The 15,501-nt window shown below is 44.6% G+C and overlaps 1 protein-coding gene across 1 annotated transcript in view; it reads right to left on the reverse strand.

Moving 5' to 3' along the window:
• SCAF11 (SR-related CTD associated factor 11) overlaps nucleotides 1-14,786 on the reverse strand; it is a 90,507-nt gene extending 75,721 nt beyond the window's left edge. Inside the window, exon 1 of the mRNA XM_056117796.1 lies at nucleotides 14,654-14,786. The gene's annotated coding sequence lies outside the window, so the exon portion shown is untranslated. The remainder of the gene's footprint in view (nucleotides 1-14,653) is intronic.
• Between the last annotated feature and the right edge of the window lie 715 nt (nucleotides 14,787-15,501).

Raw genomic sequence — 15,501 nt, forward strand, 5'->3', positions numbered from 1 at the left:
TGAACAAACCGCGGTAAAATGGAAAGGGGCGGGTTGGCCTGTGCCCACCCAAGAAGAGCCCCAGACAGCCATTTGCTTCCACAATCCAAAATAACCTCCACAACCCCAGCCTGACTTCACAGTCTCAGGATGGACCGCACCAAGATAAAATCTGCTGAAAATTTTGTAATGTGGGTCTTAGCTCACCAATAGTTCTCACCTAGAGACACAGCAGCAAATCCTGGAAGACACTACAGTGCTGGAGATCTCTCCGGGCCCCATACCAAGTCAATTTCACTGGGGCACCCGAGATGGAGCAGGTGTGTTCTCCCCACCTACTTCAGATGGAATCCTGATGACCAAGAGCTTGCACAAGCAAGGCCCAGGTATGTGGGTTCCAGGACTGAATCTCCAGGCTGCATGGCTCTGTCCCTCCCCAGGTCTGCACCCACCCAGCAGACTGGCTGTCACGCCTAAAATTTGCCTCCGGGTGCCATCTTTGCGCACCAACAACCCTGGCCCAGAGACTTCCAATTGAATCTCAAAATGCATTAGTGCCATACAGAGATGTCTCTGGAACCTAAGCATTTACAATCTAGAAATTTACATTTATAATCGTGGCCGTGCAAGCTCTTATGATATTCAAAATAGCACTGTAGCACTGTCCTCCGGTTGTTCATCAATTTCCTAAAGCAGGCACAATTAACATCTCACAACAAAATGTGAGACTTATTGTTACTGTGTTTGGCATATTGAATACATCACGGGTAGCTTGCCAGGCTTTGCCGTGTGGGCGAGATACTCTTGGTAGCTTGCTGGTCTCCCCGAGAGGGGCGGAGGAATTGAACCCGGGTTGGCCATGTGCAAAGCAAACACCCTACCTGCTGTGCTATCGCTCCAATGGAAAATAAATTATCTAGCATCTGCCCCTGGCAGGTAGGCTTGAATGGTTGTGGGATTTTTCAAGCAAAACATAATGCCCAAAATTAGAGTCAGAGTATTGGGGTAATTGTCTGCTATAGAGGCAGGGTGAGGACTGGGATGTGGGTGGTGGAGAATGCACACTGGTGGAGAGATGGGTATTTCATCATTGTATGGCTAAATATCAAACATGAAAGCTCACAGTGATACAATTAAAAAAAAAAGCAATGTGGATTTCATGCCCAATTCAATCAGATTAATCAGTGTTGAACAAATAGCAGTACTCCTACATTAAAATAAATAAATAAATAAAAATCACTCTGGGGCAACTGCAGTCTCATGGGAAGGGGGGCAGTACCAGCTCATCCTTCACGTCCTACCGAGGTCACGAGTTGCCCCCCACGAGTGGCTCTCCAGCACAACCATAACACCAGACGCACAGAAGCCAATCTCGTAATTATCTGCCTCTTTGCAGAAATCCAAAATCGTGTGGCCACTATTGCAGTCGCGTAACATTATATGATTCTCATAACCAGCTATAGAAAACAAAGTATTTCACAATGCCTTTTCAGCAATTCTGATTGTTGGGGGGAAATTCTAAACAATAATGGTGCATCTTTTGTTGAAATAATGAATGTAATTAATGTAGGGAAGAGTCAAGTAGAAATCATCTCCCTCAAGTATCATGCTAAGCGAAATGAGTCAGAAAGAGAGGAACAGACATAGAAAGATTGCATTCATCTGGGGGATATAAAGTAACAAAATATGAGATTAATATCCAAGAATAGCTGAGATCAGCACCAGGAGGATTACTCCATAGCTTAGAGGGCATTCTAGGGGAAAGGGCAGCTCAGACAGAGAAGGGAGCACCAAATAAAGGGTGTTTGGAGGATCCTCCCAGGAGGGGAGATGCATGTCGAAAGTAGACTATGGACTGAACATGTTTGCCACTCAATGCCTCTTTTGCAGACCACAACACCCAAAAGGAGAGAGAGAACACAAGGGATTGCACTGCCACAGAGGCGGGGGGTGGGGGGGGGGGTGGGAGGGATATTATCCACGGTGGTGGAAAATGGGCACTGGTGGAGGGATGGGTATTTGATCATTGTATAATCGAAACCCAAACACAAAAATTGTAAATCTACAACTGTACCTCATGGTGTTTCACTAATAAAAAAAAGAAAGAAATCATCTGCCTCACAGGCACTGGGAGGGGTAGGGGGGTATATTGGGGTTCTTGGTGGCGAAAGATGAGTACTGGTGAAGGGAAAGGTGTCTGATCATTGTATGACCAAGACTTAAACCTGAAAGCTTAGTAACTTTTCCCACAGTGATTCAATAAATAAATATAAGAAGAAAAAATAAATAAATAAAACATCTCATTATCTCATCCTTACTTTGGACAAACTGGCAGGCTACCGAATGTGACCTGCCCACACGGCAGAGTCTGGCAAACTCCCCGTGGCGTACCCAATATGCCGAATACCAGTAACAATGATGGGTCTCATTCTCTTAACCCTGAAAGAGCCTTGAATATGGCACATTTTAAAAAATCTCAGGGCTAGGACGAAGGAGACCTTACTGGGGCCTGCTCGAGGCAATCGACGAACAACAAGATGGTCGTGATCGTGATTAAAATTTTAAAAAAAAAAAAAAAGAAAAAAGTAAGGTGGAGTTCATGTCCAATTCAATCAGCTAAACAGTGGCTGAATAAATAGCAGTACTCCTACATAAAAAAAAAAAATAAAAATAAAAATAAATCACTCTTCTAATTAGAATCTGGTATGGGTAGATACTGGCATGAGTCTGGTATGAGTCTCAAGCATAATCTTAGTGCAAAACTTTAAACACCCCAACCTCCTTTGAGTATGTTTTTCATACTACTCTGCAATTTGCTGGCATATTATGAATTTTCTCACCATAACTTTTGAGAAGTTATCTTACTTTACATGGGCTGGAGCGATATTACAGCAGTAGGGTGTTTGCCTTGCACGCGGCCAATCCGGCTGATCTGGGTTCAATTTCTCCGCCCCTCTCGGAGAGCCCGGCAAGCTACAGAGAATCTTGCCCACACAGCAAAGCCCAGCAAGTTACCTTGCCCGTGAAGTATTTGATATGCCAAACACAGTAACAAGTCTCACAATGGAGGCATTACTGGGCCCGCTAGAGCAAATCTATGAACAATGGGAGAACAGTGTTACAGTGCTATTTTATTTTACATATAATAAGTAATGTATCTAAGGTCTCAAAGTCCATGGTAATACTAAGAACGGAATATACTAGTTCTTTTCCAGAAAGTAACTTTAAAATTATTGAAACAATGAGAAACGATATTAATGTTTCAAATAACAAACAAATATTTTTATTGTAAATTTTTTTTTTATTAGTGAAACACCATGAGGTACAGTTGTAGATTTACAAATTTTTGTGCTTGGATTTCGGTCATACCATGATCAAATACCCATCCCTCCACCAGTGCCCATTTTCCACCACCAGGATAATATCCCCCCTCCCATCCCCCCCACCCCCCCCCCCCACTGTGGCAGGGCATTCCCTTTTAACAAATTATTAAAATCTTATCTACCTTGTTTCTCACTTTAGTGCTGGGATACAGTATCATGTATTCAAATAAGCACCCAACAGCTTTCAATAAATGATTTACATTTAACTATAGATAATACAGGTTAGACTTTTTTCCATGGAGCAAAAATAATTAACACTTCTGAAAGAATGGAAAGATGGAAGTTCTCAGTAAAGAAATAATAACTATTAAAAAATAAAAGGAAAGAAACACAGGGATACGACAGAAACACAAAAGAGATCATTCAGAGGGCTGAAAGCAAATTTAATCCCCAGCACCACATGGCTATGAAGATCAGGATACACCAAATCACTGAGCCCAAACAACAAATGTCAGGTCCACATTTTGAGGCCAAGTAAATAATTCTGGCAGTGACTACCTGGTCTCTGAGAACTGCTGGACAGCTTCTCGTACAAAAAGAAAGGAAAATTTGAGGGTTGGGGAGATAGTAGCAGGGTCAAAGTGCTTGCCTTACACACATCCAACCCAGTTCAATCACTGATACAACACAGTACCTCCAGCACCAACAGGAGTGTTCTTTGAGCACAGAGCCAGAAATACTGAGCACTGCTAGGTGTGCCTTCTCCACCCTCACAAAAAGGGAAATTCGAGAACTGAAAAATGTTAAGTCTTAAATAAGATTTCAATAAAAAATAAAAATCAAAGAAATGGGTAAATAAAGTGAAGGTACAGCAGTGGAAATGACCTAATCTGGGGCTGGAAAGAGTACAGTGGGTAGGGTCCTTGTTTTTGCACATGACCAACCCTGACCCAATCTCCAGCATCCTTGCCAGGAGCGATTTCTAACTGCAGAGCCAGGAGGGAAGGGAGGGAAGGAAGTAAGGGAAGGAAGGGAAGGAAGAGGAGGGAAGGAGGGAGGGAGGGAAGGAAAAAAATAGAAAAATACTGTAAGAAAATGAAGAATCTTGACATATAAAGTTCTGTTCATGGTACTTGAGTTCCAAAGAGAAACTGGTACAGAAAAAGAATTTACGACAAAAAGTAATTATGTCAGGCAAAAAAGGAATAATGTCCAAAAGTCTCCCTGTTAGTGAAATGAAAAATATTAAAAATTGACAAAAATTCTTAGTACACGCCAGGAAAGACTAACTAGAGATAAATGTGCCCCAAAAAATCATGATCGGTAGCAGAGTCAGGAGCACCTGAGCACCACTGATGTGGCGCAAAAACAATATAGTAAGGCATATGAAAGAATTTGTTTTCTTCAAATGTTTTAAAAATGTATGATGACTGTTTTCACTACTTGCCAATATTTTTTCTAAGAATGTGCTTCTTTGGTACATTTTCATCAATTTTACATTCTTAAAGCAGTGTAATAAGTTGTATGTTACTGCTTCTTACATATAAGAAACAAAAATACCATGTGGAATACATATATATGTGTGTGTGTATACACACACACGCACACACACACACACACACACATATATATTTGCTTTTTGGGTCACATCTGACAATGCTCAGGGGTTACTCCTGGCTCTGCACTCAGGAATTACTCCTGGCGGTGCTTGGGGGACCATATGGGATGCTGGGAATTGAACCCTGGTTGGCCACGTGCAAGGCAAACGTCCTACCTGCTGTGCTATCACTCCAGTCCCGTGGAATATATATTTGTAAAAAAAAAAAATATGATGACTGAAAGCAAAAAAATGCATTAACTCTCTGGGTTGAACCAACAGATAGTATACAGATAGGTGTTTGCCATGTATATAGCCAACTCAGATTCAATCCCTAGCAAAATAAGGTCCCCTGAACACCACAAGGAGTAATTCCAGAGTGCAAAGACAATAGTAATTCCTAAGCATCAACAAGTGTGAAGCAAAAAATGAACAAAGAAAAATCCCACAACTCTCAAGTGTAGTTTTCATTGCATGTATATGAAGCACATCTGTTACCTATAATATAAAAGTCAGTGGGAGGAGTTGGATAGTCTAAATTTACTTTATATGTAAATGTTAATGCAAAATAGCCTCTGAATGCTTAGGTATTAATATTATAATCCCTAGAACAGCATTTTTCAATAGAATTGGTCACTTAAAACATTTCTAGTAGCTGTATTTTATTTTGTTTTTTTTGGACACACAGAAGGGACTCAGGTTACTACTGTTCTGTGTTCAGGGATCACTGCTGGCAGGGCTTGGAGGAGAATATGGGATCCCAGGAAGCGAACCTGGGTAGATGGCGTGCAAGGGAAGAGCCCTAGTTCCAGCAGCCTTATTTTCTTTTTTACTTTTGTTTTTTTGGGGGGTCACACCCAGCGATGCTCAGGGGAACATAGAGGAGGCTGGGATGGAACCGGGGTCAGCTGTGAGGACCTGTTGTACTATCACTCAGGCCCCAGAAGTCTTATTTTAAAAGTTGGAACAAAGGTCGGAGCAATAGGACAGGGGTCAACATTCTTTCCTCACATCCAACCAACATGGGTTCAAATCACTGCCTCTACATATGGTCAACCAGCATGAAAGGGGTCCCTTCAATGCTGGGAGTGAAAACAGCCCCATAGCATTCCAGAACCTAAGCACCCCCCCCCCCCCCCACACACACACAATTAAAAAAAAAAATTGAAATAGGGGCCATAGCTCAAAGGACTTTTTCTAAGTTCTGTTGTCAAAGCTTGGGTTTTAACTTCAGTGTTGTTGACTCTGTAGTTTGGATACTCTACTATTCCTTAATAGCACCTTTGTACCTTAACACCCTGACCTGGGTCCCATTGCTTCTCATCTGTATAGACATAATCTTTAAGGGCAGGCATTGCCTCAAGTGCTAGGGGAAGGGGGCATTTGGAATAGAGAAGAGACCATTATCTCAAGAAGTGTGCTGAAAGTTGGTAAAGGACTTTACCCACTTTACAGGATGGCCTCTCAGTATTTGTATCACAAACTGTTGCCCAAACGGAGGGAAGGGGGTAAAGAGAAAGAGAAAGAAATAGAAGAGAGAAGAGAGAGGTGCCTGCCATCTGCCATAGTGGCAGGGTGGAGAGGTGGGGTGTGGGATGGGTGTTGGAACATTGTATAACTGAAACCCAATAGAGAAAGCTTTGTAATTGTATATCTCATGGTGATTCAGTTAAAAAAATATTTTTTAAGAAAGAGAAATAGAACAAGAGAATGAGAGAAAAAATTTTCAAATTATATATAAAATAATATACTTTATTTGGGACATATAATTAACGAAAGGCAAATGTTCAAAATTAGAAAAGAAGGGGGGCAGGCAATGGAGAACAAAAGGAGCACATCACATCAATACCTGCATTGAAGGTAAATAATCTGAATACATAAATTTACAGTGATTATCAATCTGGACTTTTGTTTGTTTGGGGACCAAAACTGGCACTGCTCAGGCTCTGAGCTTACTCTTGCACCCAGGAATTACTCCTTGTGGTGCTTGGGAAATGCTGAGACTGAACCTGGGTCAGCTACATACAAGACAAGTGCCCAACTCACTGTCCTATTTCTCTAGCCCAGAAAAATTGCTCGTTTGTTGTTGTTGTTGTTTTACTTTTTGGGTCACACCCGGTGATGCTCAGGAGTTACTCCTGGCTCTGCACTCAGGAATTACTCCTGGCGGTGCTCAGGGGACCATATGAGATGCTGGGAATGGAACCTGGGTCGGCCACATGCAAGGCAAATGCCCTACCCGCTGTGCTATCGCTCCAGCCCCAGAAAAAATTGTTCTTATCACTAACAAAGAGGTGAGAGAAACATGTGGGTTTGATTTTTAAAGTTGAAAACATACATGATAATTAATTTTCACTACAATTTTCGTTGTTTTACAAAGGAAATACATATAATCTTTAAAAGAACATATCTGGAGATAGCTCAATGGTGTACATGTTTTGCATACAGAAAGTCTGGGTTCGATTTTGGCACTGCATGCTATTCCCTGCACACAAGCTGGGAATAGCTCTGAGCACTGACAGATGTGGCCCCAAAACTAAACCAAATAAATTTTTTTAAAAAAGAGTGTGGTTATACTAGGGGAAAAGGGAGCTCAGATGGAGAGGCGAACACCAAATAAAGGTGTTGGGAGGATGCTCCCAGGATGGGAGAAGCATGCTGAAAGTAGACTATAGACCAAACATGACTGCCACTCAATGTTTCTTTTGCAAACCACAACACCCAAAAGGAGAGAGAAACAGAGGGGAATACCCTGCCACAGAGGCATGGTGGGATGGGGGGATGGGGGTGGGAGGGATACTGGGATCCATGGTGGTGGAAAATGGGCACTGATGGAGGGATGGGTATTTGATCATTGTATAATCGAAACCCAAGCACAAAAATTTGTAAGTCTACAGCTGTACCTCATGGTGTTTCACTATTAAAAACTAAAAAATAAAAAGTTTGGTGGTGGATTGGTGTTGGAAGACTGACTCTAACAACTGTATGACGAACAACTTTGTAAACCATGATGTTTAAATAAAGGAGGGGGGGAGAGCATTATCTGCTCAACATCTATTTTACCTGTTAAGAGTTCAAATCATGAAACAAGGTCTCCATAATAGATGTGGAGCCCAGAATAAGGTACTGGAACTCAATGTGCTCATGAGACCCTTAGTACTAGGTATACGAAAACCCTGGTGTGAGGAATATGTCCTGGCAGGAGGCACCAGAGACAACGTAGAGTGAAAATATTATAAAGCTTGGAAGAGAGTAGCAGTGGCACAAGAAATTGACTACATACTGTGGACTAACTATATCAGGTAAATAAATCAAGGACAATGAAAATCAGGTTTATCTCCTAAGAGAAGGGGTTATAAAATTTGCAAGGGGAGAAAACAAAACTGGTATTGGAGAAACTGGTGACAGTATGTGGCTTTCTACATTTAGATACAAAAATAAACATAGTCTCCAAATTTTGGTTTCTAAGTATCTTTCTCCACTCCTTGATGAAATGGTTATTTCTAGGTATATGGCAGTGAAAGTACAAGGTGATCATTGAACATTGTGTGTTTCAAAGGGAGGAAATATTTGAATCAAGTCAAAAGGACACAGAAACTAGTTTGAAGGAATTTTCACTGATCAAAGCTGGAACAATCTGAGAATAAAGAGAGAGCAAGTTTGATAAGGAAAAGGCTATTTAGTCTAATACCGGGCAGCACAGTTACAGAGTACTTCCATCACCACATAATGGTCTATTACAAGACTGCACTACTGAGCATTTGGGAGGCCAAACTAAAACAGCGAATAAAGAACAGTTTTAAATGGAACTGAATGTAGATTCTTAGCAAAAGTGCTCTAGCACTTAGCATGTCATTTAGCTTATCGAGAGTCACGGGCTCTTTTCTGTAAAATGATCTAAATACATTGAGCATCATAAGGCTGCTAAAAGATCAAATGAAAATGTAAACTGTCTAGAACAGAATCAGCTGCACACAGTATCTGATAAAATACTTGTATCTATAACAACATACATTCTTTACTTAAAAAAAGATTTTATTATTGATCACAGAGATAGACCCTTACAAAGCTGCTCATGCTTAAGTTTCAGTCATAAAGAGCTCCAACACCCATTCTCCCTCCACCAGTGTGTATTTCCCAGAACCAGTGTCCCCAGTTTCCCTCCCATCACCCACCCCTCCACCCCCAGCTGCCTCTATGATAGGTCTTTTCTCCTCTCTCCCTCTGCCCCCACTTTCTGAACATTGTGGTTTGCAATACAGATATTGAAAGGTTATCCAGTATATCCCTTACCCTACTCACATTCTTAATCTTGTATCTCACAGCAGGTAGGGCCTTGTACGTGGCCGACCTGCCGACCCAAGTTTGATTCCTCCACCCCTCTTCTGAGAGCCTGGCAAGATACCGAGAGTATCTCGCCGGCACAGCAAAGGCTGGCAAGCTACCCTGATGTACTCAATATGCCAAACATAGTAACAAGTCTCACAATGGAGACATTACTGGGCCTACTCAAGCATTGATGAACAAAGGAAGGACAATGCTACAGTGATACAGTAAGATATTAGTTTGAAAACAAGCTAACTGTCCTTGTTTCAAAAGTCAGTGAGGTCCATGCTGTTAAATTCAATGAAAAATCTTTTAGTTATTACTTTTAACCCTATAAACTATACTCAGTCTAAAATTTTTTCTTTGGTTACTTTAATACCACATTCACTTTTTCTTTGAATTAAAAATATTCTTGAAGGCATGTCATCACTTAATCACTTAATCCCCGTTATTCATCGATTTATTCGAGCGGGTGCCAGTAACGTCTCCATTCATCCCGGTTGCGTGCTAGCGTAGCCCAATGGTATCTGTTCGTTTTAGGAACATATAGAGCCTCAAACCGATCATTTAGGGTCTTGACGAAGAAGTCTGACCATCTTATAGGTGGGCGTCCACGTGATCTTTTGATGTCTCGTGGAATCCAATCAGTAATGGCTCTAGTCCAGCGGTTGTCTGTAAACCTCATTACATGTCCAGCCCATCTGATTTTTGATGTCTTGGCAAATGAGACAGCGTCTCTGATTCTTGAGCGTTGACGAAGATCAGAACTCCGGATTCTATCTCTCATTTGAGTGAATCGTGATATTCCAAGCATAGTTCTTTCGATTCCTCTTTGAGAGACCCGAATAGTGTTCTCATCCTGTTTTCGTAGGGTCCAGGTCTCTGAGGCATATGTTAATGCAGGAAGAATAGTGGAATCAAAGAGATGTGCTCGTAGTTGGAGGTTCTTTGTCCTTTTAGTTATTTCTTTAATGCTCTTGAAGGCATTCCAAGCCGCTCTCTTCCTCCTGCGTAACTCGGGTGCCAGGTCATTCATCATGTTGATTTCTCGACCTAAGTATATATAACTGTTGCATTCGGAGATGGTGGTTCCGTTGAGAGCGAATGGAGCGTCAGGAACAAGGCTGTTTCTCATAAACATTGTCTTCGTAAGATTCAGCTGTAGTCCGACCTTTCCACACTCACGGTCAAAGTCCGCAAGCATTTGTGCCGCTTGGCTGATGTTTGGTGTTATTAGAACGATGTCATCAGCAAAGCGGAGGTGGTGTAGTTGCCGACCATCTATCTTCACTCCCATGTTTTCCCATTCTAGTCGTCGCATGATGTTCTCGAGGGTGGCACTGAAGAGTTTTGGTGAAATGGTATCACCCTGCCGAACCCCTCTCTTGATATGGATGATTACTTCTTTGTAGAATGGTGAGATCTTGGTAGTGAATCCGCAATAGAGCTCACGAAGGATCCTGATGTATTGAGTTTGTACGCCCTGATTGGCTAGGGCTTCCATGACCGCTTCCGTCTCAACAGAATCAAAGGCCTTCTTTAAATCAATGAACGTTAGACAGAGCGGCATCTTGAACTCCCGAGATACCTCAATGAGCTTGGTTATTGTGTGGATATGGTCGATGGTACTGAATCCTTTTCGGAATCCAGCTTGTTCACATGGTTGTCCTTCATCTAGTGTTCTGCTAATCCTATTCAGGATGACTCGAGTGAATAGTTTGTAGATGACAGACAATAGGCAGATTGGGCGATAGTTGCCAATGTCGTGGATGTCTCCTTTCTTGTATAGTAGTACAGTCTTGCTGGTTTTCCATTGGGATGGAACCTTGCATTCAGACAGGTAGCGTGTGAAGAGTCGAGCTAATGTATTGATGAGTACTGATGGTAAGTTCTTCAGGTGTTCAGGTCTGATCTTGTCTGGGCCAGGTGCTTTTTGTTTCTTTACCGACGAGATGGCATGTTGGATTTCGGAAGGGAGAACATTGGGAACGACATATCCATCATGTGGTATGTGGGCAAGTGGATGTGGCTATTAAAGAGATCTGAGTAGAAGTCATGAATAATCTTCTCCATTGCCCTTCTGGAAGATGTGATAGATCCATCATGATGTCGGAGGGCAGTCATCTTGGTTTTGTAGTTGGTGAAGGACAGGTGGGCATTACGACATTATGACATTACGACATTATGACATTACAGGCATGTCATACTCCCCAGTAAACCCTCATTTTTTTATGTTAGAGTTCATTGATAATTTCATTTTAGCATGTCCTTTTTCAAGTTATAGTTTCCTATCTAGGGAATTTCACCAATAGTTTCAATTACCCATAAGTGACTCCCTGTGATTTTCTATTTTCAGTCCATAATTTCTCCAATTTTAAAATAAAGTCTGTCTAAATAAACTTTCTCCTGAAAGCTCTACAAGGACTTGAAATCTAAAATGTGAGAATCAAAAGAACATGTTCCTTATTTGGTATGGAGCCATCAATTCAACTCTTTCTCTCCCCCACCTACTTTCAATCTTTCAAGTGAGGCCTGTGGATTACAAATATGAGCCACTTTTCCAATCTCTGAAATTCTTGCTATATTGGGTAAAGATATTTACAGCACTTCTGAACTACTGCAAAGATCTCACAACTAATTTCATATCTATTTCTATTGCTATTCAATCCACTTAAATTAGTAAACTATAGGTGTCAGAGAGATTAAGAAGTGGCCCAGTACACAGATTAAGAAACTAGCCTTGCATACAAAGGGCCCCATTAATCCCCAGAACTGCATAAGGTCCTCCACCTTCGCCAGGAGTGATCCCTGAATAGAGATATAAGCCTTAAGCACTGTCAGGTGTGGCCCAAATGGCCAACCCCTAACCCCCCCCCCCCACAAAATTACTGTATTATAAAACATGGTAATTAGTAAATGTTATGGAGCAAAATTTATCTTAACCAGAGTTAGGAAATGTGCCTATTGTTTTAAACAGAGTATCCAGAGGAAAAACCTCTGCAACAGGGTTGAAGTGTGGCAGCAGTTAAAAACAAGAGTCAAAAGACTCAGACCTGATAGGCCATAATAAGAATAGGGTATGACTGAGAAGGGAAGCCATCTGAAAAGTGTTAAGATCCAAAATCTTTGATCATGATCATCACACTGTTGAATGCTAAAGGGTTTAGGTCAGTTATTTCCCAAAGTGGCAACACTATTCTCCCCCCAACAGGGGACACTGTGCTGAACCAGGGGAGGATGAGGGTGGAGGGACAGTTGTGCTGGTAGAGTAATCTCAGGTGCAACTAACTGGGAGGGTCACTGTTTATTCACTTAAGGTATGTTATCAGGGAGGTGCTATTCTATATATATGTGTATGTGTATATATATATACACATATATGCGTATATCCATATATATACCCCTGATGTTTTAAGTGAACTAAGGTCTAGACAGTTTTTTAAGACACCATATCTGCAAGATGATGTTTCTACAATTTCTACTGTAAACTGGTTTAAATATCAAAAATTCACAAAACCAAAACAAAACTGATGACAATGCAAAAATAAGTCTTGTGAACAGCATAATGACAACCTGAGTTTTAACTTTGGGCACTACTCAAAGCTACTAATAGTTAACCACAGCACATGCAAGAAAAGGAATAGGCCATTAACTTATCCTTGGAGTCATAGGACATAAAGAATTAAGGTTTCAGGCTTCTTTATTTCACTGGGCAAGGTAAAGTCAAGATCCAACTTATTGTACTAAAGAGCAAGGACAGGGGTGGCAGAATTTCCCAAAGAGAAGTCACAAAGAAAATCTAGGGATTTCTGACCACTCTCCCTCTATCTGGCTCTCGGTACTAGAGATCAGACCCAGGGCCTCACACATAAAAGGTCACGCAAAAAAGTCAGGCGTTCTATCCTGAGTCACATCCTAGCCGCACACTCTTGATATGCCCAACACCCTCTGGAGTTATATTCTACACACCTCACGGATGTACTAAGAATTGGCCAAAGAGTTGCAAAATAACTCAAAATAACTCAATAACTTTGTCAATGCAAAAAAAAAAAAAAAAAGCATCAACAGGGCCAAGTAACTACTGTGATTCGCCCTATCTCTGCAGAACGCAGGCACAGCTTAAAAATTCAGTGACCCCCCTAAATAGTTTCATTCTTGTCCCAAAGACCTCATTACTACCACGGAGACACTAAAAAAAAAAAAAAGTCACCCTTAAAACCATCTCCATCAGACAAATTTTCAGGGAACACATATAGGACGAATGAATTTTCCATTTTCCTCTAGAGCATTCTTCCCGTAGACATACCGGGGAATGGGGGGGGGGGGGGGGGGGGAGAGGGGGGTTTACAGTATGAGTACACTTAAAACACACAGTTGCATTCTATCACATTTTGCCACAAAAAAAAAACTTTAAAATGTACCCAAGTTCTCAGGCTTTGAAACAATGACTTTCACTTGCAAGTACAAAAAAAAAAAAATTGCAAACCGTTTAGCTACACTGTTAGAACACTGGCGCTCGCGCGCCCCACTCACCCCCGGTACACTGTTTACTTACACAAAGCAATTTCGCAACACATTCAGACACAACTTTCCAATGGGATTTCCTCCGAACCAGTTCCAACCGGGGCACGACCCAGCACCAAACCGCTCTCCCCGTTCTTCGCGGCTGGAGATCGAAGCCGGTCGGACAACTGTCACGGGCAGAGGACCGGGCGGGGACCGCACCCGACCCCGACTCTCCCGCACGCCGGCGGGGGAGACGTGCAACACACCGGCAACTTCGAGCGTCTTTTTAAATTTATTTATTTATTTATTTTTGCTTACAACCGCCTGAGCCGAGTCGGAGTCCCCGGCAGGAATCTAACTTTCGCCACAACAACAACGACGACGACGACGACAACAACCCGACTGCTCCTTCCTAGACCGGAGCCCGCACGCCTGCGGGGGGACCCGCACGCACGCACGCGCCCGGGGCCCGCGCGAAACTTCCTGCCGGCGCCGCGGGATCCGCTCGGGCCGGGGCGCGACCCCGGGGCCGCGGGGCCATTGTGCGGCCGGCGGCGGCGGCGTCCGCCTCCTGGCGGGGCTCGCGCTCCGCGGGCTCCTTTGTGGCCCCGCGGGCCGGGGCGGGAGCGGCCGGCGCCGCCGGAAGGTCACGTCGCGCGGCCGCGCGCGGCTCCCGCGAGCTGAGGGGCTGAGGGGCCGGTCGCGCGGGGCGGCGAGGCCCGGGAGGCCCGGCCGGGCGCGAGGCGGCGCGAGGCCTCCCGCCGCCGCCGCCGCCGCTCCCGCCGGGCGGCCCAACTTTCCTCCGGGCCGGCCGCGGCCTCAAACTTTGTCCGTCCCCGCCTGCCCGCCCCGGCCCCCAGCCCCCGGCCCGCGCCACCGCCGCCGCCGCCGCGCCCCCACCCCGCGGCCCGGCCGCGCTTACCTCAGGCCGCGGCCGGGCGCTGCGGGCTCCGCGTCACGCCGCCGCCAACTTCCCCAACATGGACTCCGGCCGGCGGCGAGACGGCGCGGCGGCCCCGGGTGCGCGGCTCGCGCTCGCCGCGCCTGCTCGGCCTCCTCCCCCCGCGGCGCCGCGGCGGCCCCGCCCCCGCTCGGGCCTGGCGCCGCCACAGGTCGGCGCGCGCCGGTGACGACGGCGCGGGCGTTCCGCGCGGGCGACCCGCGGCAGCTCTCGGCGGGGCCGCGGCGGGGCGCTCGCGCGCCGCCACCACAGCCGACGCGGAACGTGGCGGGCGGAGTCGCGTCCCGGCGCACGCCCGGGATGGCCGCGCGGGCGCCTGGGAAGAGGTGCCCGCCCCGCCCCGCCCCCCGAGCACGCCCCGCCCTCCCGCGCACGCCCCGCCCCCCGCGCACGCGCCGTGCGTCGGCTCCGGGCGGGGGCGTCACGGGGGACAATAAGGAGGAGCTCCAGGGATCCGGCCGCCAGAGCGCTGGAGGGGCATTTGACATTCTGGTTTGGGTTTTTTTTTTTAATTATTTTTATTGGTTTGGGTTTTTTTGGATTTTGTGTTTAGAATAGCAGTCTAGGATTGAAAGATGCGCTCACTTTTTGGTAAGCCTGTTCAGCAGTTCTCCATAACAGACAACGTCAAATATATTCTTTCGGTTGCATTTGGGGACGGGGCTTGGGGTGGAAACGTCCTGAATTTGGTGGTGGGAAGGCGTAATGCTGGTGGGATGGGTGTTGGACTGTTAAATGTAATCAAACATTGTGAACTACCTTGTAAAATTAAAAAAAAATAGAAAGATGTGTTCAGCATGTGGTTGCAC

This window comes from Sorex fumeus, unplaced genomic scaffold, assembly GCF_029834395.1.
Source record: "Sorex fumeus unplaced genomic scaffold, SorFum_2.1 ptg000036l, whole genome shotgun sequence".
Classification (NCBI taxonomy): domain Eukaryota; kingdom Metazoa; phylum Chordata; class Mammalia; order Eulipotyphla; family Soricidae; genus Sorex; species Sorex fumeus.